The following is a 23,738-nucleotide window of genomic DNA, read 5'->3' on the forward strand; positions in this document are numbered from 1 at the left end:
GTGGGTTAAGCCTGTGCCTTCTACTTAGATCATGATCTCACGGTCCTGGGATCCAGCCCTGCAAAGGGCTCTCTGCTCGGCAGGGAACTTGCTTCCCCATTTCTCTCTGCCTGCTTCTCTGCCTACTTGTGATCTCTCTCTCTCTCTGTGTTAAATAAATAAGTAAAATCTTTAAAAAAGAAAATACTACAGTCTCTTTAGATCCTACCTTATCTTAAATTTATGTGAATAATATGTGCATGCAGGAACTTTTGTTTATAAGATGATTTGATTAAATTAAGGATATTCAGTCTTTATTGCCATAAGTATTTCAAATATTTTCATAGTTTATTTTTCAGATTTTTATGTCATTTCAGTTGATGGAAGAGTTTACAGTTTTATTTATTTGAAAATACTAATCTTTCTTCTATAGAATTATACCTAGAAATGTCTTCCTTATTTCAAGTTCACATTTAAAATAATCTGTATTAAGTTTTCTTTTTTACATGTAAATTTTACTCTTTTTGAAACTTAATTTGAATGTATAATGCGACTTACTGACCTACTTTGAATGTCATTACCCTGTTTCTAACTGTTGGTTTCATGACTGTCATCACATTTTTTTCTTTGTAATTTCCTGGCATGATTTTGTAAAAGCCATATATTTTTGTATTGTATTATGCACATGAAGCTGAAATTACTTGATATTTTCCTCAGCATTCTTTGGAAAATAGACATTCTATTTTTCTGTTAAGTTTAATAGTGATACTTCTTTCTCTTTGTATTTCAGTGTTTATTTTTCCCTTAAACCGTGTATTTTTTTCCCCCTAATTTACCCTGACAGACATTAGTCCTTCTCAACTATTCACTTTTATACTTTGCTTTGTTTCCACCCAAACCATAAGAGAGGGAAGCAGCCCTGTCTGGATGAATTGAGGTACTAGAACAGTTGGCTAGTGAGTTAAATCCATTTTCTGGATTTAAGCTGAAAGCCAGATATATTCAAGTACTTCTTAGAAGTTGACATCAATTTATTTCAAAGAGTGAATTGGGATTTTATTACATATTATTTTCATTTCTTCCTTTCCTTTGGTAGGTAAAATTTTACTGGACTTACTGAATAAGCAATGAATCTTGGAACACTGAAAAAAATAAAATAAAGGTTAAATTTAAAAATAAAAAAAGAAAGCTTGAGAAAACACTTTGTATTTTGCTTTATGCCTCCAGAGATATTTATGTAATAATGGGAAAGGAGAAATTAGTAACTTTTAGCATGATGTAATTTAAAAGCCAAAGTCTCATTATTAAAATATTGCTCTCTGAACCAAATATAATTTCTCAGCAGTTATCAGGCAGGCACAAAGAAGCAGAGCTCCATGATGTTGTACTATACTCTGTATAGCTACCAAAGCCAGATGATGCTGCAGCAGCTAATTTTGGCATTCACATTTTCAAGCTATTATATATCATACTTGAACTTACCCAGATACTCTTTTTTTTTTTTTAATTTTTTATTTTTTATAAACATATATTTTTATCCCCAGGGGTACAGGTCTGTGAATCACCAGGTTTACACACTTCACAGCACTCACCAAATCACATACCCTCCCCAATGTCCATAATCCCACCAATACTCTTCTTTAGAGATAATGTAGTGATTATAGTCCTTATTTTTTTTTATTTTATTTTTTCAGTGTTCCAAGATTTAGTGTTTATGCACCACACCCAAGTGCTCCATGCAATACATGTCCTCCTTAATACCCACCATCAGGATCACCCATCTCCCCACCCTCTCCCCTCTAAAACCTTCAGTTTGTTTCTCAGAGTCACAGTCTCTCATGCTGTTTCCCCCTCCAGTTTACACCAATTCTCTTTTCCTTTGCTTCTCTTAATGTCCTCCATGTTATTCCTTATGCTCCACAAGTAAGTGAAACTGTATTATAATTGACTTTCTCTGCTTGACTTATTTTACTCAGCATGATCTCTTCCAGTCCCATTCATGTTGATACAAAAGTTGGGTATTCATCCTTTCTGATGGCTGTAATATTCCATGGGCCATATATTCTTTATCCATTCGTCTGTTGAAGAGCATCTTGGCTTTTTCCAAAATTTGGTGATTGTGGCCATTGCTGCTATGAACATTGGAGTGCATGTGGCCCTTCTTTTCGTTACATCTGTATCTTTGGGGTAAATACCCAGTAGTGCAATTGCAGGGTCATAGGGTAACTCTATTCTTAATTTTTTGAGGTACCTCCACACTGTTTTCCAAAGTGGCTGCACCAACTTTCATTCCCTCAAACAGTGTAAGAGGGTTCCCTTTGTCCACATCCTCTCCAACGCTTCTTGTTTCCTGTCCTGTTAATTTTGGCCATTCTACCTGGTGTAAGGTGGCATCTCAATGTGGTTTTGATTTGAATCTTCCTGATGGCTAATGATGATGAACATTTTTCATGTGTCTGTTAGCCATTTGTATGTCTTCTTCTTTTTTTTTTTTTTAAAGATTTTATTTATTTATTTGACAGAGAGAGACCACAAGTAGGCAGAGAGGCAGGCAGAGAGAGAGGAGGAAGCAGGCTCCCCGCAGAGCAGAGAGCCTGATGTGGGGCTCGATTCCAGGACCCTGAGATCATGACCTGAGCCGAAGGCAGAGGCTTTAACCCACTGAGCCACCCAGGCGTCCCCATTGTATGTCTTCTTTGGAGAAGTGTCTGTTCATATCTTCTTCCCATTTTTTGACATGATTATCTGTTTTGTGTGTGTTGAGTGTGAGGAGTTCGTTATAGATCTTGTATATTAGCCCTTTGTAGTGTCATTTGTGAATATCTTCTCCCATTTCATGGGTTGCCTCCTTGCTTTGTTGCTTATAGTACTTATTGATACTGCTTTTGAAAAATTAAGAGAAGAAAATTGAGAGAACATGCAACTTTTTGTGTAGTCTAGAATCAGATATCAAAGAACCAGTGGGAACTTGGAAGGAGTATTTCAGTGATAGAAAATCAGTTCACTGTCTATAAGAAGAATAGTGTCATAGTCTAATGTCTGAAAAGCCACAGTAAGGAGCACAGGATAAAGTTACTTGGGGAAAAAATGATGACATTTCTTAATCTTGGGCTTTCAAAAAAACTATCTTATGTAAAAATGTTATCTCTTTATCATAAGTTTAGTGTTTTAAATATAATTTTAAAATAATTGTTACAAAAATAACATAGTATGTAAGTAGTAATTATAATTTGGAGCAAATAGGAAGTATTAGCATACTCAAAATGTGATAAAAATGTACAGTTTCAAAATCTAGAAGTCCGTGAAAATACATAGCACATTTATGGTACAAATACTTATAATACAAAGGAAAGTAGATCCACATTATTTAAAATCATTTTAGCCAAATATTTATTTTGTAATACATTGACTTAATAAAGTTAAAATATGTCACCTGATAATAATTTTAAAAGTATTACACTATAGTAAACAAAATTTAATTATCTTTCTTAATGTATTATAAAAATGAGGGCATTAGTTTTGTCATTAAATGAGGAATAAATTTATGTGCAAAATTTTGAGAAGGCTATGAAAGTTTTTAGTTTTTTTCCATTAAAAGTTTTAGTGTGATATAATTTATATTTTGTAAAATTTACCCACTTAAACATATAATTCAGTCATTTTAGAACCTTTGCATTATAGTGAAAAGAACTCATACGCTTAATTAACTGTTACTTCTCTTTCTACTCCCCTAGCCCATGGCTACCAATAATCTACTTTCTGTCTCTAGAAATTTGCCCATTATGGATATTTTAGATAAATGTAATCATATAATATGTATATAACTGGCTACTTGCACTTTGCATGCAGTTCTAACTGCTTGCTTACATTTAGCTATTTTTCATTAAATTATTTTAATTCCAGTGTAGTTAACATACAGTGTTATATTTGTCTCAGTTGTAAAATACAGTGATTCAGCACTTCCACACATCACATCACCAGTGCACTCCTTAATCCCTGCTCCTATTTCAACCATCCCCCAACCTACCTCCCCTCTAGTAATCATCAGTTTGTTCTCTGTAATTAAGAGTCTGTTTCTTGTTTTTTTCTCTTTTTTCTCTTTGCTCATTTGTTTTGTTTCTTATATTCCACATATGAGTGAAATCATATGGTATTTGTCTTTCTGTGACTGACTTATTTCACTTAACATTAAATTCTCTAGTTGCATCCATGTTGTTGCAAATGGCAATATTTCATTTTTTCAATGGCCAAATAATACGTGTGTGTGTGTATCTCCTCTTTTCTCTATCCATTCATCTGTTGAGGGACACTTGGGATGCTTCCATAATTTGCCTTTTGTAAATAATGGTTCTATAAGCATAGGGATGCATGTATCTCTCTCTTCTTCTTCTGGAATCCCTGTAATGCAAGTGTTACTATGCTTGATGGAATCATTTTACTACCCCAAACTATTCTAAATTTGTGTAATTTTTTCCCTCTCACTTGCTTAGCTTAGTTCCTTTCCATTACTCTGTATTTTCATGTTATTAATTTGTTTTTCTGCTTTATCTAACCTGCTGTTTATTTCATCCACTGTATTTTGAATTTCATTTATTGTGTACTTTATCTCTGGGTGATTCCTTTTTACCTCTTTGGTAATTGTCTCACTAACATCCTCCACTCCTTTCTCAAGTTTAGTGAGTGTCTTTATAATCATTATTTTAAATTCTGTATCTGACATACTACTTTTATCTGTTTCACTTAGGTCTCTTGTTGTGGTTTGTTCCTGTTCTTCATTTGGGATGTATTTTTCTGTCTACGTATTTTTTCTAACTCTCTGAATCTGTTTCTCTGCATTAGGAAGGTCAGCTACACCTCCTGTTCTTGAAGGTAATGCCCTTATGAAGATGTCTTTAAATGCTCCGCAGTGCAGTGTCCCCTATTCCTCAGGGCCTGTCACTTCTGAGAATGTCTCCTGTGTGTGTTATGTATGCCTTGTTGTGTTCTTGCCTCTTTTCCACTTAGTTCAGTTGTCTGCAATGGTTCTCTCTGCCTGTTGTGGGCATGTTTGGTCCCTGCCAGGTGTGGGGTGCATTTTAACAAAGTACACACTGGTCTGCTTACTAATTGAGAGCTGGAGCTACTGCTGTAGGAATCAGTTAGCCTAAGCCAGCATGCAAGGGGCATGTGGGTGAGTCCTGCACTTTTAGCAAGATATACATCAGACTTCTGCAGAGCCTGCTACAGCCACTGCCACTGCCAAGACCAAGGCACTGCAAAACGTATGGGGTCAGGAGACACGGTACTGGCAAGGTTTGCACAGGTCTTCTGGGGAAAGAGGCCTACAGTGCTGGGACTGAGGTGAGCATGACTGGAAAGGGTGAATTCTTAGAAGCATGGGAGTGGGGGGTGTTGGTATAAGCGAGTTAGGTAATGATTGTTGGTGGCATTGTGTGGTTCCTGCAGGTGGCTGGCTGTTGTTTTACTTGTGGGTAGGAGCTTGTGCTTCTTTGTTCCTGGAGAGGCCTCCATGATCCCTGCCTCCCCAGGCCATGTTCTGCGATCACTCTCCCTCCTGTATGCCCCTGGTGTTTTTCAAACTGCTGGTTCTATGCTGTATCCCCTCAGGTTGCTTGTCCTGCTACCTCTTTAAATGTGGGGTGCAGGATTCTCTCAAAGCCCAGGAGGCTGATTTTAAGAATCTCCTTAGCTGTAAGAACTCAGTCTCTCATTCTTTTAAAGCCTGATGTTATGGGGGTTCATCTTCCCCATGCACGGTCCCTGATGTGATCATCTTTTTCTTGTCCTTCATCACACTCTCTGCTTCCTCATGTTCAGGAATAGCCATGATCCCTTTAGGTATCAACTTATATTTCTGCCCTTTGATGTGGCCTCTTGTCTACCTTTGTTGTGCTGTTTGTTCTGCCAGTTTTCAGGTCTTTTTTTTTTTTTTTTTTTTTGGAATACATAGGCTGATGTGTTACCTAGTTGTATTTGTAAGAAGGGGCAAGTTTAGGGTCCTCCAACTCTGTCATCTTCCCAGCCTGCCTTAGCTCGGTGTTTCCAGGAGTTTTCCATATCATACCATTAATCAGTCCTTCATTCCTTTGTGTTTTCATATAATATTTCACTGTATGAGTATATCTCATCCTTTCATCAGTTGATGGACATATGAGTTGTTGCCACATTTGGCTGTTATGAGTAATGCTCCTATGAATATTCATACATAATTTTTGGCATGGGCATATCTTTTCAATTCTTTGTGCTATACCAGCAATGAAATTGCTGGGTTATATGGCAACTCTATATTTAACAATTCACATGTTTTCCAGAGCGATTGTAGCATATTAGTTTCCAGCAAAGTATGAGGGTTCTGATTTCTCTGTAGGCTCAACAACTCTTGTTATTGCCTGTTTTTTTTTTTTTTTTAATAGCTATCCTAGTGGATCTAAAGTGGTGTTTTATCATGGTTTTAATTTGCAGTTTCCTGATGGCTAATTACACTGAACATTTTTTCATGTCTGTCTTTGCCATTTTATATATTCTTTGAAGAAGTATCTATTCAAATAATTTGCCTATTTTTTAAAATTTGAATGTCTTTTTATTATTGAGTTGTGAGTTATTTATACATAATGGCTAAAAATCCCTTATCAGATATATGATTTGCAAATATTTTCTCCACTGCTTTGGGTTGAATAGTCTTGTTTGAAGCAATATTTTCCCTAAGATTTATGAGGAGATCATTATGAGCTACCCCAATACTCTGACTGTCTTCAAATAATCTCTTCTCTCATTGGTAATCTGAGAACTTTTTGAAGAACTAAAATTTTTTGAATCAACCATGATATTTTTGATAGTCACCTGCAGTTTTTGTTTCAAGGAAATTATTTCCATGCTTTATCTATTTCATAAAAAATCCATCTTTATAGAGGTGATTATTACAATGCAGAAGTTACTAGTGTCAATTTCAATATTTTTATATTCATATTCCCCTTGCTCAGAAAGTCATTGATCTAGGCCATAACTTCTTGAAATAGACACTTTGACATTTTTTTATTTCTTCCCCTTTTAAAAACTATAAATATATAGAAGAAAGTTCTTACAGAAATTTGATATAGCATAAGGTTCTCCAGGTCTAGAAAAGTTCTGTTCATCTTTAGCAAAAATTGAATTATTGACTTCTTAGTATCAACATCAGAATTTGTGATTTATATTTCAGATCTTTGTTATATATTTATCTCAGTACTTTAAAAGATCTTCTGAAGGATTGCCCTCCCTGGATTTCACTGCTTTCTTTGACTTTAATCCTGTTCAACCAACCTATATCCTTTTAACTGTTAAATGATAAATCTGTTCTGACTGGGAAAGATGGTGTTGTTAGAGAAACATGAAGTAATGGGAGAGGCTAGGACATCTAGATAGTTTTAGGGTGAGCTTCAGAGAATGGGTAGGAAAAAGGACTAGGAAAGAAGGGAGAGAGAAAAGGAAAAAGAAGAGGTAAATAATTTGAGATACTCAAGTCAAACAAATAGACACCACCATGATGAACCAAAGTTTATGACCTATAGGTCAAAAAATTTTCTACTGTAAATTTTCAGAGGCTGCAATAAAATGATAAAATAACATGTTTTCACACATTTACACCATTACATTTATACATCATTCTGCTAAAGAAATGAAAGCACATTTTATATAGGCCTTATTTAATAGGAAAGTTCAAGAGTCACTTGTGGTCACAAACTGTCTTTGACCCAAAAGGGAACATTAACCTCAACAAAATAGATCCATCTTCATTGATGTTAAGTGACTTAGTGTATAATAAACTGCAAGTTTGATTTTAAAAATGTATAAACAATTAGAAAAGAAAGTATTTTCTTACTTTTAGGGTACAAAATATATCAACTATTTTTTTAAATAATTAGCATCTCTAATTTCTGTTTATAGTATATCTAGAAATATCCAAAATCATTAGTTATAATAGACTTTCATTCACCTCCTAAGAAAGCCTAAAATGCATTAATAAATAACTGTCTCCTTAAATCATCTGTTATTTGTAGTGGTTAGAGAAAATAGTAATATCTATAGTTGTATTAAAGGATTTGAAAACTAAAAAGCTGATTGAATTGATTTGATTTGTAGCACATTGTGTAAATGTGTATGATTTGGAAAAGTTGAATAATTTATCATTACTTCACTTCATTAAGGTATTAAACTTAGCCAGTAATTACCATATATATTAGGTTCCAACTTTATTAATAAGCTTGCATATACATACATATTTCAAATAAATAAATATAGGATGGTTCATAATTTCCCACCTATTTGTCCTACCCGGTCTTCTTCTGGTATATATTCTGCCAGTAATTTTTTCCTAATTTATCTAGTTCATCAATCTATAAACTGGAGACCATAATTGACTCTTCCTTTGTATTCCATCCCATATAGGAGATCACCCAGTTTTGATAAATCTCCTTTTTTAATAACTCTAGAATATTTTCTTTTATATCCTTCTCCACTAACACCATTTTAATGAGAATTATTCTCACCATTCCTTTAGATAAATGCAATCAGTAATACTCACCAAAATCCATACATCCATTCTCAACCCATTCACCCACTCCATATTTGAAATTAATTTTCAAAATGTAAATCTGATCTTGTCACTTATTTCATTCCTTCAGTAGTTTAATGTTTTCCTTAGAATATAGTCCTAACTTCCTTTTTTTTTTTAAGATTTTATGTATATGATAGAGATCACAAGTAGGCAGAGAGGCAGGCAGAGAGGGAGGGGGGAAACGGGCTCCCTGCTGAGCAGAGAGCCCGATGAGGGGCTTGATCCTAGGACCCTGAGATCATGACCTGAGCCGAAAGCAGAGGCTTTAACCCCTGAGCCACCCAGGCGCCCCTAACTTCTTAACCTTACGTTTAAAGCCCATCCATTGTCTCCTTTCTCTTGTCTTTCTTGGCATCTTCATTTGTGTGTGTTTCTTTGTTTCTCCAAAATGTCAGGATACCTTATGCATTGGATAGTATTGGGTTACTCTGCCTGGAAGTAGGCAGAGTAACTCTTTACATAGTTAACACTCTCAGCTTCGTATTTCATTTCTTCAGGAAAGCTTTTAATGAACACTCTCTATTGAGACTGATACACATATGTCCACATTTGACACTTATTAGAGTTAACAGTATTCCAGTGAACCATGAAATTTTTTCTTTCCCTTTTTTTCCAAAGAAAACAGAACATTCATGTTTTGTACATCATACATTCTAATTCTTACTGGTAGAGTGAACACAAGTTAGGAAATCACATATTTTGAATGAATGCATACATTTTAGCTTGAGTGTATGTTGAAATAGACCTGCACCTCATTTAATGTTTATTGTGTGTGTATTAGTTTTTTTTTATATAGCACACAAACATTCAACAAACTTCAAACTCTGTGTACTTGCCAACTTCTTAATCTTATAGTTTGTAGTAGCATAATATATATGCAGTTCATCGGTTCCTTTTTTCATACTATTCAATAAAAACAAGAAATTCATTTTTCTTAGTTAACCTTTTAATCATATGTAATATCTATGGAATGAATTTCTATAAGAAATCAAGACAGATTTAGTTGTAAACATGAGTACTTGGGTGTTTCTGTCTTTATCAACAGTGTCATTGAAAATAATTTCTAGAACATTCAAAGTTACTGATTTCTTTATCAAAAATCTGTGTAGTGGGGAAAAAATCAATGGAATATGAAAGAACTAAAAAGAAGTTATTGTCACTTTCTTTATCATGCAAGTGAGATATCAAAATTTTAAAGCCTAACCTATTCTCTGACAAACAGTAAGTACTAAACTGGAATATGTCAACTCTTTGAAATATTTTTTATTGCTTAAATTCTCCTTGTGTTCCTATTGGCATCAAATAAAGTGTTCAGGAGCACAGTTGATCAATGAGTTGTCAATGTTAGATAGTTTGATTATTCCAGATACAAGTATTAAAGTTTAATATATCCATTATAAAACTACAGAATAGTAAGAACACTTACTATTGATGAAAATTGATGCTCATAAATATTGTTCTTAAGTGAAAGTTTTAATTAAAAGTTTAAGGACCAATTTAGGACACTTAAAAAGTCCCAGATGCTTTAGGTTTAGATTTTGATAATTGTTCATGCATTTTAGAAGAAATTCCCTATAATAATTTGAAAATTGTCTTCCTACAAAGTATATTTTATTTTATGAAAACAAATATTTTAATTAAATAATTTTAATGTGTTATTAGACAAATATTTTAATTAAATAATTTTAATGTGTTATTAATCATTTTAAAATAAAACATTAAAGAAAACATTTTTCACAGACATAAGAGAAGTATTTCTTCAAAATCTAAACAAAATATATTGTTACTGTCTAATTTTTCTTCCAAATATTTTGAAATTCATTTTCAGCATATTCTTGTCTCCGGTTCCTTGATTTCTCTGTTTCTTGATCACTTTTTTCTTGATTTTTTAATATATACTTTAAGAAAGCTACAAAAGATGGGCTTTGCTTCCAAATGTACTATATTTAAAGCTTGTTTCTTTGTCTTTTAACCAAGTGACCATTGGTAATTTATTGTCCCTCTCTGTTCTTCATTGTTCATGTCAATGAAATAGGGCAAATGATAGTACCTACCATAGAGTTATAAACAGCATTAACTAAATTAAAACAGTAACAGTGCCTAGAACTTAGTTAACACTCAATTCTTAGCATTTATTGCTGTTCTTATTTCATTACATTGCTGAAGGAAATGAAAAATAAAATAAGTAATACAAAATAAAAGATATAATTAATATGTTTGCAAATAACTTTTTTTTAAAAAAGATTTTATTTATTTATTTGACAGAGAGAGAGAGAGAGAGATCACAAGTAGGCAGAGAGGCAGGCAGAGAGAGAGAGGGGAAAAGGCTCCCCGCTGAGCAGAGAGCCCATTGCGGGGCTCAATCCCAGGACCCTGAGATCATGACCTGAGCTGAAGGCAGAGGCTTAACCCACTGAGCCACCCAGGCGCCCTGCAAATAACTTTTTAACCAAGTTTAGGCTATTGCTCAGTACTGGATACTCATTCTTCATCAGGCGTAACTATAATGAACACAAAGCCAACTAAGTTGAATAGTGGCATTAATATCTTATAAAATGCAAATAGACTGACTTTATTCTAAAAATACATGGAACATTTTAAAAAATTTTTAATGCCATTCTTATTAAAGCCAGTTATTCATTTAATAACAAGTAGAAAGGAGACATAGGATTTGGAGATAAACAGAAAGAAAACATGGGGGAGGTCTAGGTGGCTCAGTTGGTTGAGTCACTGCCTTCGGGCTCGGGTCATGATCCCAGCGTCCTTGCTCGGCAGGGAGCCTGCTTCTCCCTCTGCCTCTGCCTGCTCCTCTCTCTGCCCGTGCCTGCTCTCTCTCTCTCTTTCTCTCTGACAAATAAATTAATAAAGTCTTAAAAAAAAAAAAAAAAAGAAAACATGGGTAAAGTGGTTCAGAATGCTACCTCTAATATCAAATGGCTTGAGGTAAGCAGCCCATTTCTGCCACTTGTAGTTGTATGTTCTTGGCTTCTGCTTTCTCACCTGTGAATTATGAATAAACAGAGTTAATACTTTATATAATTGTTAAGAAAATATGTTCTTATATAAGTACAAATTAATGTTCACTATTATTACAATTATTGCATGTTAATTATGAAAACCACAAAATGGCAACCACCACAATAGACCACCAAAATATAATGGTTTTGATTTCTTAGTTGAAGTGTTTCTCAAATTCTAGAGATTGATTTGTTTAGTATAAATAGCTAAAGCAAACATGATAGATAAAATAATTCAGTTTTTAAGTGTTCTTATCACAAAAAAAACAAAAACAGAGAGGTAAGAAGGAACATTTGGAAGTGATGGATATGTTTATTACATTGTTTGTCATGATGGTTTCATTGTTGTATGCATATCTCCAAACTCATCAAATTGTATACATTAAATATGTTCTTTTTTTGTAATTTATTGTACCTCAGAGCAGTTTAAAAAATAGATTTCTCTGACTTGATGATATGCTTAAATAAGTATAAAATTTCCACTTTGCTTGACTCTGTATCTCCACATACTATGAATTTAGGAAAGAATGATTCTTTATTAAGTTGGTAGGTTTAACTAAGGTAAAAGTTTGAATTTTGAATGGTAGGTGGTAAGCTAGCCTAATAGTGCTATGGAATCCATTCTATGAATAAAAATTTTTCCCCATATGCTTGAAAATAAGTAAGGCACCTGGGTGGTTTAGTCAGGTAAGACACCAACTCTTAGATTTCAGCTCAAGTCATGATCTCAGGTTTATGAGATCAAGCCCCAGATGGAGCCCCAGTTTGGGCTTTGTGCTGGGTGTGGAGTTTTCTTAAGATTCTATCTCCCTCTCCCTCTGCCCCTTCCCTGAACACATGCTTGCTCTCTCTCTCTAAAATGAAAAAATAAAGGAAAAAAAAGAAAAAGAATATAAGTAAATTGAGGAAATTACCTGGTGATAATGTAGGTAAGTTAGTAAAAATGACTCAAAGGAACTAATAACGAACTGACTATAAATTCTCCAAATGTGGACAGATAATCCATTGAGCTTTGTGAATTTAGGAGAGATTTATATTAGCACTTCTGTGAGTTAGGGTTTGTGGGAAATAATCTTTAGTTGGTAAGAATACTGACATTAACCTTGCTTTTCTAGAGATAGTTTTTTATTATTAGAAAAAGTAGGATTAACATTGTCTGATCCTTACTTTGAGACAAGTGCATTATAGATAGAATATGGCATCCCCACAGAAGGAACAGTCGCACATGCATTGCCACTTAAAGATGACTGTGTTTCTTGCTAGAGACCTAACCATTTGTGCCTGTTATTCAACATAAAGACCTGGAAAACAACATGTAAATAAGCTTCCTAAAATGTACCAATACGTATTACTTCTGGGGTTTGCTACCTATAAGAAAACTTACCATCAGAATAAGGAGCAACAAATCCAGACTAAGAGGAAGAAATGATTTCCTAAATATAGTACTAGTTGTCATAACATTACTCTGAAGTCAACATTATTACCAAACCGATGGAAAATTTGAAGTACAAAGATTGTCTAATGACACATATCATTACTAACTGAAGAGAAAAGAAAACCTTACTGGTTCTCATAACTAATAAATTAAAGGAGAACTACTGAGTACTTCCTTTATTTGACATATCTATTGCAATTAAATAGCATTAGTTAATGCTATTCTTCCATATTGCAAAACTTAAACATTTTTGAAAGCCTTGTCATTCAGAAAATTGAGTGTTTGGTATTATTTGAAGGTACAGCTTACAAAATAGTCCCCAGAAAATTGCTCTTCACCAATGAGCTAGGGAAAAATAGTAGAATAGACTCAAAATACTCCTTTTACAGTCATTTATCAAGGGCCCTTCATCTTCTAGTACACAGTTCCAGTAGAAGCCAGATTGCTGTGCATAGTATGTACTTCAAGCTTGGGGAAGACTTATATCTACTCATAAATACAAAATGTACTTCCAAAGCATAAGTTTTTCCAAGGAAGGAAAGTTAACAGTATGACAAGGCAAGTCCAGACCAGCTCATCTAACCTTGTTACATTGAGAAGAGAATAATAATAGGTCACCCTGACTCTTCTAGATCTAAAAGAAGAAAGGAAGAAATCAAGAAAGAAAGAGAACAAAAGAGGAGAGAAATCATGTGAGGTTAAATTATGCATTGAAAAGTGAATGAGGGGACTTGATGTCTTTTACTGACATAGGAAAAAAATCATTTATATGGAAATCATGCTGTCTTAGGAATCTCTAAAATCACCTGTAGGCTCAATGAATCACCTGAAATCATAAGACTCAAAATACTATTGTAATCATGGTTATATTTTATTACAGTGAAAGAATACAGATTAAAATCAGCAAAGGGAATAGGTAGAGGTACATGGTTTGAAGGTCCACAGACAGGCGAGCTTTCTAGTGTCCTCTCCCAGGAGAGTCACATAGACATGCGCTCAATTTTCTATCAACTGTGAACGGCAAAATGTATGAAGTAATGCCAACCACGTAAATTTTCCTGAGCCTTGTTGTCCAGGATTTTTGTTTGTTTGTTTGTTTGTTTTAAGGAATTTAGCCTTGAAATTGACTGAAATTAATATAATTTATGTCTAAGCCTTCCCTTGCAAGTTGTATGACAATAGATTCTAGAGTTCCAAAGTAATTACATCATACCTGTTACCCTCTAGGAGGAGAGTATTCTTGATGCTTCCTATTCTGCTATTTTCCAGAATCCTCTATCCTCATATTTTCACTTAGTCTTCTCACTTCCTATAGATTTGACTCTCCCTGTTCACAAACAATAGTTACTTATTGGTATGATATCATATTTTTTAAAATGATGAATATATATGTCAAGACGATTCTGTTCTTCAGAGTTAATTTGCTCTGTTCATTTTTCTTCATAACACAATTTTTAAAAATATTCTCTTATTATTGATGCTAGAGAGACTGCTACAGTGTTTGAAGTTATTGAAGAAAAGCACATTAGAGTGACAAGGAGTGGCACACACCAAAGTGAAGTTGTCAAATAGAAAGTCAAAAGCCAACCTTAAGTAAATAAAGAATGAGAAACAAAGTTATAACCAGCTTTAGATACATCCAAAAAAAGAAGAGACCAAAATCAAAGAGTTGAAAACAATCTTTTTGCTTTTGCTGTTGAAAATGCTATCATCTTCACACAAACATTCAATTAACAGCATGATGACAGCAGTTGAGGGGTATCTAAGTCTGGAAATAGAAACTGAAGTTCTGTGTGTTCAGTTTAATAAGACTTTCAGAGTTTTAAAGTAATATTTCAAAGATAATATAGTTAACAGAAGAATCAAGTTATGCAAACAAGGCCCACTCTCTCAAACTGAATTATTTTTCAGTTTTTTTTTGTTTTGTTTTTTTATTTACCTAAAAGCTTTCAATGTATGTTGGTAGTAATTTTCACACATGAGGAAGAAGATTACTTTAAAGGCAAAGATAATATTAATTATTTCATAGTAGTTAACATATTTGACAGTTATTTGCCTTGAAGCATGTAAAACAGAAGTCAATAGATAAAATTATAGAATTGTCTCAAAGTTAAATAATGTAGCAAAGAACATAACATGAAATTTTAAACAAGAATTTCTTTTTCTTTCCCACTCTATATATGTATGTGTATATATATATATATATTTATATGTCCTGTATCAGATAATCAGATATATAATAATAATGTAATTGGGATTTTTACATTCATTTTCATTGTGTATCCCTTGAAAAACAGGAAACATGGGTTTTAGGTACTGATAACTCTTTTAGGTACTGATAACTCTGACACTTACTATACATGTGACATTTGATGATTACTTAAGTTTTAATCTTCTGTCTCCTCTAATGAAAAGGAGAAAATAATGTCAACCTTTCAAAGTTACTAAAATGATAAGAATAGGCAATCTATGTAGAGTGGTTATTAAAGTACCTAGCTTATGGGAAGTTCTCAAAAAATAGCAGATGTGATAGAACTCATTTGCTGATTACATGAAACATACTAAAGAGTAATCCAAGTAATTCACAGAAATTAACTCACTTAATCATCATGATAACCTAGAACTTCTGACATTTCACTGCTTTCTGAATGTAATCTGAAGTAAAATAAAAACCATCAACTCTTGCACAAAATGAAGGGTGTTCATACATTTTAGTCATCTAGTCAGTAATCACTGATCTCTGCAAGAGTGGCAGTTATAGATTCTGGAACCAGTGTGTCTCAGTTCAAATTCTGGCACAAATATTCATTCAATGAAGCTTAATTTAACCTCTTCTCATAAATTATGTGTAACAGAGTGATGGGTTGATATAGTCACAGTTCCTCAACATTTTCTTATGCCTTGTAGGTACTCAATAAGTGGTATTGATTTCTCTAATTATTATTACCAGTAGATGCTAGGATCTGAGTTTGTCAGCCTGCTTACACAAGGATATCTAATCTGGTAGGGCAAAATAAGTATATTAGCAAATAATGCTACAAGTTGATATGGAAAAGGATGTGTGAAACACGTGGAAAATATAGATAAAAGAATGGGAAGTTCTACTGAAGGAGTCAGGGTTAGGAATTAGGATAGAACAATTTTAGAAGCAAGAAAAATCACAAGGTTTGACAGAATCTGAAGTTACTGGAGAACTATGTAGCTGGGAATAGAATAGTAGAATGGACATTTGGCAAGATACAAAGCTTATAAATACAGGAAAGAGCTGAATCTTGGGAATTTCTATAGGGTATAGTGAATACTCTCCTTCTAGGCATTTATATGCCATTGATGCATTTTTATGTAGGGAATTACATAATCAATACTTATGTTTTCAAAGCTTTATGTCTGTGAATGTAAAAAGGGACATTTCCAGAAAGGTGAATGGAGGGTGGAAGACTAATAATAGAGGCAGAGGGAAAGTTTGACTGATTAGCATATAAGACCTGGAGTTTACCAGTGAAAGTGGTAATAGAAAAAAATGGGAAATATATTTTAAATGGGGTGGCAGTAGAGCCAAAAGTTCTTGGCCAATAATTGATGGCTGTGTTATGGTGAGGAGGAGTTTTCTAAAATGGTCACTAAATTCCTCATGTTGATGGGTGAAAGCAGGCTGTATCACACACCACTAAGTGATTTGGGAGAAGTGGGTTAGAGGATAAATTAGTGCTTTGACATACAGGTGTGGAAGAAGCTAGTTGTAGGCTATATGCCTATAGCTCAGGCGAACAGTCTGGCCTGGAAATAGAGGCTTTTGAGTCATCTGCCAAAAGAAAAGCCATGAAAGATGATACAGTCTTGCATAAAGATGAGAAGAGAGGAAAGATAATTTACAGTAGCTGTGTGGTGCTGGGATAGTGCTAAAATGCCATTGAAGTTCATCCAAACTTAAATCTCCTGAATGAAGCATTCCCTTGCTTACGCTCTTGGACTGTACCTTTCTTAAATCTAGCTGGCTTAAGAAAGTGCAGCTAATCTTTAGAAAAATAAATGGAATAGTTTCCTTTTTTAAAAATTTGCTGCTGGTGGGGCGCCCAGGGGTCTCAGTAGGTTAAGCCTCTGCCTTCAGCTCAGGTCATGATCTCAGGGTCCTGGGATTGAGGAGCTCCCGTCTCAGCGGGGGAGCCTGCTTCCCTCTCTCTGCCTGCCTGCCTCTCTGCCTGCTTGTGAGCTCTGTCTCTCTCTGTCAAATAAATAAATAAAATCTTAAAAAAAAAAAAATTTGCTACTGGCATTTAACATTTTGGCTTTAAATTTGAGCTTTATACAAAAAGTATTTTTGTACTGTCTGTATAACATTGGTATGAAAGTGAAATATATTTTAATACAATTCCAAGTATATTTTAACACTTATAGTATATATGAAAAGCAAGTTAATACAGCTTCCCCAATGACTTTGATTTGGACCTCAGATTGAAAGAATCAACTCTTAGACTCAAGAGCAAGAAAAAAGAAAATTTGGGAACATTTGGGTAATCTAGAAATAAATCATGAGAAAAGTGATGAATAGCAATCTGCTCACTTTCTTTTTAAAACCAATTTAGATAGAAGCTGCTGAGGTCAGGTCTATTTTCCCCAGTCAAATTGATGAGCTATTTTAAGCACACTTCTCATGGTTCATTCATATTCTTACTGCATTCACATTCACAATTGCTAGGTGATTGATCACCTGTGGATATATAATAATAAAGTTAAGTGTTCCAGATCATGAAGATGTATATCTGCTCTAGGCTACAAATCAAGCAAGTGTCTTAAAATGCCATATATATCCCATTAAGTGATGATGATAGATTATCATCTGTAACTTGCGAAGCCCTACTATATAGGTACACTGTACCATGTGTATACCATTCTTTTTTTTTTTTTTAAGATTTTTATTTATTTATTTTGAGAGAGAGACAGTGAGAGAGAGCATGAGCGAGGAGAAGGTCAGAGAGCAAAGCATACTCCCCATGGAGCTGGGAGCCTGATGCAGGACTCCTTCGCGGGACTCCGGGATCATGACCTTAGCCGAAGGCAGTCGTTCAACCAACTGAGCCACCCAGGCGTCCCATGTGTATACCATTCTTACAACAATTTTATCACATTTGTTTTACACATACTACAGATGTAAAGTGTAAGAGGTGGAATTGAAGTTGCTTAGTACTCCCATATATGGTAGTGTTCCTGTTTAGTAAGAATCAGACCAAAGAATAAGCCCTGTTTCCAAAGTCAAAAATATTTTCATTATGCCTTTTATATACTTCAGATGTAAATTATCTAAAATAAACTTCATCCTTCTCAGTAGACTAAATGAAAGACCCTGTTACCCACCCAATTATCGATCAGAAATCTGAGGCAACCTTGATACTTGCTTTTCTCTATAGTCTCCAGTCCACTTTATGAACAAGTCATGATATTTTACCATCTAGAATATGAGTTGTTTCCTTCCATCCTTTTCAGACCTCCTTTTGGGGGGCTAAAAGAGGGGCCTTATGTCTTCTTTGTTTTATTCCTATCCTAATTGCTTTCTCCAAATTCCACCATTCCACCTAATTGCTTTACCCTATATTAAAATAATCTTTAGGGACATGGGTGGCTCAGTGGGTTAAGCCGCTGCCTTCAGCTCAGGTCATGATCCCAGGGTCCTGGGACTGAGTCCTGCATCAGGCTCCTTGCTCAGTGGAGAGCCTGCTTCTCTCTCTGCCTCTGCCTGCTTGTGCTCTCTCCGTCTCTCTTTCTCTCTAATAAATAAATAAATAAATAAATAAAATGTTTTTAAAAAATAAAATTAAATAATATTTATAGGGCACCTGGGTGGCAGTGTTGGTTAAGCATCTGCCTTCAACTCAGGTCATAATTCCAGAGTCCTGGGATCCAGTCCTGCTTAGGGCTTTCTGCTGGGCGGGGAGCCTCTATCTCCCTCTACCCCTCCATGGTGCTTGTGCTCTCTCTCTCTCTCTCTTTCATGCTTTCTCAGATAAATAAAGTCTTTAAAAAATAAAATAATCTTTATAAAAATCTTTATGAAAGCTACTTTGTTTCTTAAAATTAAGTGTTTGGATCTATTGTCTTGACGATGAAGTCTGAATACTTTAACATGATATTCAAATTCCACCATTTCTCATCCTGACACACACTCTCAGCTATGTCCTGACTCCCAAACTTACATGACCCAGTTTCACTAATTACTTAGTTCATATTATAGTTTCATGACTTGAGGTTTTGTTTATGCTTTTCCATTTACCCAGAGATGATTCCTCATTCTTCCTACTTGCACACATCTACTTGCATTTCAACATTGAAGCGAAGTGTTCTATCATCTGTGAAACTTCCCTTGCCTCATACTTGACCTCTTATTTGCCTTGTAAATATTCTAACGTTCTTTATAAAAGATTTATATTTTAATATCTGTCTTGACACAATTGATTATACATTCCTTGAAAAGAGATTTTTTTTCTGACCACCTAGCACAATCTTTGGCTGTGGAAATAGTTATTAGATGTTATCGAATGAACAAGTGAAGATATCTTCATTCCAGATTAACCTCACTTTCATTATTCTTTCTATGGGAATACTTATCAGAATTATCTGTATTTCTTTGGGAAATGTGTACATAGAATAATTATTGCAGAATTATTTTTATGTTATCAGAAGGAACATCAAGATAAAAGTGTCTTGGATCCTTTTTCTACAATTTTATGATATAATGAAGGTTTAGATATGTCCATAACAAAATATAATATAACAAAACAAGACTAGTATACCTAGTAGATAGATAAAATTATTATCAGTAGTAAAAATAATAAATGTAGATTATATGGTAGTAGACAGGTAGAAACGAAAGTATGTTTGTTGGAGGTTTACTATAACATTGTCTTGTAAAAAACATTGTCTTGAAAAAACAGATTGGCCAGTTGGATATATAAGGGAATAATATTGATCCAGGGATAAAGATAAAAAAATCAGAACCAGACAAGGAAAACAGGAAACGGAAAAAGATCTAGTAAACTGCATGAGTGTCCAATGCAGTGAAGTGGAAGATAAGTTTAAAAAACTCGTAGGGTTAATTTTGGAAAATCTTGCATTGTAGGCTGGGCAGTTTTGACTTAACTTTGTACATTTTTAGAAGCCATCAGTGGTATTGGATCAAAACAGTGAAAAGACTGTGTTTTTGTTTTGGAATTAAGAAACTTCATAACACTGAGTAGAGAAAATGGAGAGAAGAGAAACAGGAGGTGGAGTGATCTGTTGGTTAATTATTGCAATAGACTAGGCAAGGATTATTGGGACTTAAATGGCATAGCAAGAATGGTAATAAGCAGCAAGATGATTGTAGACAGTTATTGAAATTGAATTGATGTTTTAAATATATATTGAAAATGAAAAGTGAGAAAAAGTGAAGAGGCAGTGATTTTTAGTTGGTCCAACAATTAATTATTGATCAAATATAAGCTGTTAACTCAGAGAAATATAGATGTTGCTACTTAAAGCCAGACATATAAAAAGAATGATGAGTTGAAATGAATGATAAACTGAGATTTTAGTATTTTGAGTTGTAGTTTCAACAGGATGATCATGGCAAGTAAAAAATTAAAAAGTTAGGTCACAGATGTTCAATTTACATCCAGCATATTTAATAGCATAACTTACAAATATAGGATTTTGATAAATGGCACCATCTACCCACTTCCTTTAATTAAACAGAAATTATAAAAGACATCGTATTTGAAGTTTAACCAAAGAAAACAAGAAAAGCACAGTTGAGTTTTTTATCATATGCCCTTGATAGTATTTATTGTAGATCTTAAGGTAAAATATTTCAAAATGTGAATTAAAATAATTAAAAAAAAATAAAACCCTCTAAGAATTCCAAGATAACTAGTTTAATAAATATTGGCCTAGAAGAAATTGTTACAGGTTGAAATACTATGGCATCAAATGTTAAGACCTTTCCACAATGCCTCTTTACAAAGTGTTGCAAGTTTTCAGCATCTGTATTTCTGTTTCTCTGATAAACCCCATCACCACTATACCTTGCCCAGACATTATCTTTAGGCCATCTATTTTTGATAACCAAGTGACCTCTTCCCTCCACCCCCATACACATCTTACTTTACTGTTTTGGTCACACATTTTGTGACCAGACTAAGTGTCTGTAAGATGTATCATCTCTGCTAAATATTAGAATGTCATACTCATCGTTTTTCAAACAACAGTAAATTTTTTTTTACATATTTGTCTGGTTGTTGTTGTTGTTGTTGTTGTTGTTTTGTGTGTGTGTGGTTTTACTTCATGACCATCCATAATGGAAAGTGTTGAAATAGAAGTAAGGAAATAAGGAATCAAATGATATTTTCTATGTTTGTGTCACTTGAGTCTGCAGTGAAATACACACACATGTAAATATCACATAAGTAGCTAAAGTTCCATGTGGAACTTCATATTTTGACATATTAATGATAACATTTTTTGCAAGGTAATCCATATAAGTAATATTGTAACTCTCCATCCATTGACAAATGTACTTATTATTTCAATGAGAAGTAACACAGGATAGAACTAAAACGCCGCACTTTTATTCTGAGTTTTAAAATATAGGGCTTAATTTCCTTATAGACATAATCATCTGGAACTCAAAGATCTTTTAATTTGCAAGAGCTACGCTCCAGGTATGTGGGGAAAAAAGTGCCATGATCTTAAAAATCTGATCTTACAACATCAAGGTCAAGTTAACAGTGGATTAAGGATGCATCATCCTTCAGCTATAAGTTGGATAGAGACATTTTGGCTTTGCATATAGCAATAATTCTTGTGCTTTACATGCAGGAAAGAAAAACTTAAAAAACGGCAAATTTAATTAAGAGGTTTGAAGTCACATTTGAAATTTTCAAGTCTTTGAAGGCTGGAGGAGGATGTTTTTACTTTCACTTGTAAAATTTTACAGTTAATTCAGTTGAGTGAATATCAAAGAATAAAGCAGCAACAAAACAATCCCCAAAAAACTCTGTTCTTTAAAAATCTAAGTCCTTTAATACTTTGCTGTTTTAAGTCAAATCATAAATTGCAAACCCAGAATAAACTGACTGATGAGAATCCCTCTGATCAAAAGCTCATCAGTATTATTCCTGCTTCTGATAAAGCCAATGAAAATTCCCAATTTCTATGTTCTATAATATGTATAAGACCTAGTCCATCACTGAGAAAGGAGCAATTGACCAACAAATTTAATAAATTCTGTTTTTCTTTAACTAGTTATCTTTTTTTTTAAACATTTTATTTTTAAGTCAATGCTATACCCACCATGGGATTCAAGCTCATAACCCTCAGATCAGAGTTGGCCTGCTCCACCAGGTGAGCCAGGCAGGCACCGCTGGTTTCATTATCTTGAACTTTCTTTTCCTGAAATCATCTCTGAACCTCTTAGGCAAACTCAGTCACATATTTCCCTAGATTGGCTAGAGCCAATCCTCATATTTTAAATGCATCTATTTTAGTTACTACATAGTAAACATAGTATCATTGTAATATCATGATTATATATTACATATTTGAGGTCTTATTTAACCTAAAAATAATACTTGCATGCAAATAGCTATGAGCTATAGCTAATGTATTTCTAGACACATCTAATAAATTATGTTTATTGAAATATACATGTCCTTATATGGACACATTGCAAGGAAAGAAAAGAGACCTGGTGACTTTACGGTAGTGTCTTTGATTTAGAAGAAATATGAGGTAAGTAAAACTAAAGAAGGGGAAAAAAAATCAATATTTTCAGCTAAGTGGAGGAATAATAAAAGAGTATAATGTCATCAGTATGAGAAAAGAGAGGATGCCAAAGACAGTGTGGCCGATCATGCCCACAAGTCTAAAGAGAAATTAGATAGGATAAAGGACCATTTGGTGTGGGAAAGTATTGTTGGCAATTTTGAGGGAGTGTTTCTTGTAGAGTTAATTGGGAAAAGCAGGAATACACTGATGGATGAGTATAGTTAGTCTAGGACAGCTTTTTTGTATAAAAGTGTTAGAGAAGAAAAGGAGATAAAATAAGAGTTGCAGCTACAAGGACTTTATTTTATCAAGAGGAAAACTAGTAGAGTCCAGAAGCATGCAGTTTAATTCAGGAAAATAATTTCTTAAGAAGCGGCCTTCTTTGTGGGAGATGTGACCATGTGAGTAACCTCTGACTAATGAGGGAAAAAAATCAGAAGTAAGACTTCAGGGATGTCTCCTTGAAAAGGCAGGGCCATAATCCTCTCCCCCCTTTTTTCTTTTGATAAATTAAGGTTCTGTTATAAAAGACAAAGACAAATATGGTAAAAGGTTAGACAACAGTCTGCCAATTCTACACCTTTGCTCTTCACATTTCCACGTATTACCTCTTTTCTGATAAAAACCTGCTTATAATATCAAATGAACTAAGGGAATAATTTGTAGCCATGTACTTTTCTATTTTTGCTTAAGAGAAAATACTTCTAAGTTTTTTGAAATATCCCTTTCTTTGGGATGTTTCTAAAAGCCACAGGAAATAGCCTAGATAGGCCAGGATTATTAATTTTTCCTTCTGTTTCCCCAAACCTCAGACCCCAAACTTGGGTCTGAGTGTCCTGTAATCCTCCCCCTCAGGTATGGATATGGGATATGGTACATCTTGAGATGAACTAATGAACTAAAAGTTCAATTATCTATC

The sequence above is a fragment of the Mustela lutreola genome, chromosome 13 (genome assembly GCF_030435805.1).
Source record: "Mustela lutreola isolate mMusLut2 chromosome 13, mMusLut2.pri, whole genome shotgun sequence".
In the NCBI taxonomy this organism is placed as follows: Eukaryota; Metazoa; Chordata; class Mammalia; order Carnivora; family Mustelidae; genus Mustela; species Mustela lutreola.